Genomic DNA, 1,921 nt, shown 5'->3' on the forward strand with positions numbered 1-1,921 from the left:
TGTGGTCATGCATGGATGTTAGATTTGGACTGTGAAGAAGGCTGAGCGCCGAAGAATTGATGCTTTTGAACTGTGGTGTTGGAGAAGAGTCTTGAGAGTCCCTTGGACTTCAAGGAGATCCAACCAGTGCATTCTGAAGGAGATCAGCTCTGGGATTTCTTTGGATGGAATGATGCTAAAGCTGGAACTCCAGTACTTTGGCCACCTCATGCGAAGAGTTGACTCACTGAAAAAGATTCTGATGCTTGGAGGGATTGGGGGCAAGAAGAGAAGGGGACGACAGAGGATGAGATGGCTGGATGGCATCACTGACTCGAGGGACGTGAGTCTCAGTGAACTCCGGGAGTTGGTGATGGACAGGGAGGCCTGGCGTGCTGGGATTCATGGAGTCGCAAAGAGTCGGACACGACTGAACAACTGATCTGATCTTATCTGAAACATATTTGGCATTTACATAAAAAATCTTATGAATGAGAATACTATTCGATCAGTATTATCATCTAAAAAATGTCCTGGAATAATAACCTGAGATTCCCCAAAATCTTCATTCCTATATAATTTGAATAATAGAAAACAAAAGAGACAAACCAACAGACAAATACACAAGCAAAGTTGACAAGTTACTAGAAAATAAATAAAAAACCCATTAAGCCCTGGAAATCTAAAACATTGTCATTCCTTTAGCATCATTTTTAAATTCTGTTAAAAGTCTATACCTTTTTGAGTAACATAGATAGACTAATCTTTCCTTTATTAATTTTATATATCAATAACAATGTTATTTGGTCTTGTGTTTTAACTTATATGTGGTATTATTTTAACACACTGAGTCACAGCTAACAGTTTAAAAACATTCTTCCAAGTCTTATTGGTGAATTACAGAAGAAAAGAATGGTCAATAGACAAAATGATTTGTTAAAATACTCACTAATTGATCAGAGACTATGTATACGTTACATACCTGTGACCAAAATGTCTACTCTATTTGACAAAAAATTTCTTTTGAATCATTCTCCTTATTGCTTTTTTAATATCTTTGTTCCAAAGTCTGTAGATCAAAGGGTTTAGCATAGGACTCATGAAAATATAAAAAACAGCTACATTTTTGCCCAGTTCTACAGAGGTCTCGGAAGGGGGCCTCAGATACATGCAGAACAGTGTCCCATAAAATACAGTGACAGCTGTCAGGTGAGACCCACATGTGGAGAAGGCCTTGTGCCTCCCTTCTGCAGAGCAGATATGCAGAATGGCTCTAAAGATGAAAATGTAGAATATGAGGATAATGGTGAGAGAACACGTGAGGTTGGAACCAGCCCCCACAAACATGGCAGTCTCTGTGACATAAGTATCTGAGCAGGCCAGGACTAGGAGAGGTGGGTCCACACAGTAAAAGTGGTTGATTTCATTGGGTCCACAGAAGGAGAGACGAAGCATCAGGATGGTCTGGGCAAGACCAATTGCAAAGCCGTAAGAATAAGGAGCAGCAACAAGAGAAAGGCAGGCACCTCGGGATATCTTGCCGCCGTATAACAATGCTTTGCAGATGGCCACGTTGCGATCATAAGCCATCACTGTGCGCATATAATAATTGCAATCACCAAGGCAATGAAAAATTAGAACTGTATAAAGCAGCCAAGGAATGAAATGATTTTTCTCTTGGATAAGAAATGAACCAGCATCTGAAGAGTGACATTGGTGGCATAACAGAGATCTACAAAGGTGAGGTGGCTGAGGAAGAAGTACACTGGAGTCTGAAGCTTTGAGTCAGTTCTGATTAACAAAATCATGCCGACATTACCGACAATTGTGATCAGGTAGATGACTAGGAAGACCACAAAAAGGACAGGATGCAAGTCAGCTCGATCTGTCAGTCCCAGGAGGATAAACTCAGTCACCTCTGTGTAGTTTTTTTTTTTTTTTT

General features: G+C 40.3%; 1 pseudogene; it reads right to left on the bottom strand.

The window, feature by feature from the left end:
* Positions 1-981: 981 nt before the first annotated feature.
* On the bottom strand, positions 982-1,907 carry LOC104982158 (annotated as a pseudogene).
* Between the last annotated feature and the right edge of the window lie 14 nt (positions 1,908-1,921).

This window comes from Bison bison, unplaced genomic scaffold, assembly GCF_000754665.1.
Source record: "Bison bison bison isolate TAMUID 2011002044 unplaced genomic scaffold, Bison_UMD1.0 scf7180017859916, whole genome shotgun sequence".
In the NCBI taxonomy this organism is placed as follows: domain Eukaryota; kingdom Metazoa; phylum Chordata; class Mammalia; order Artiodactyla; family Bovidae; genus Bison; species Bison bison.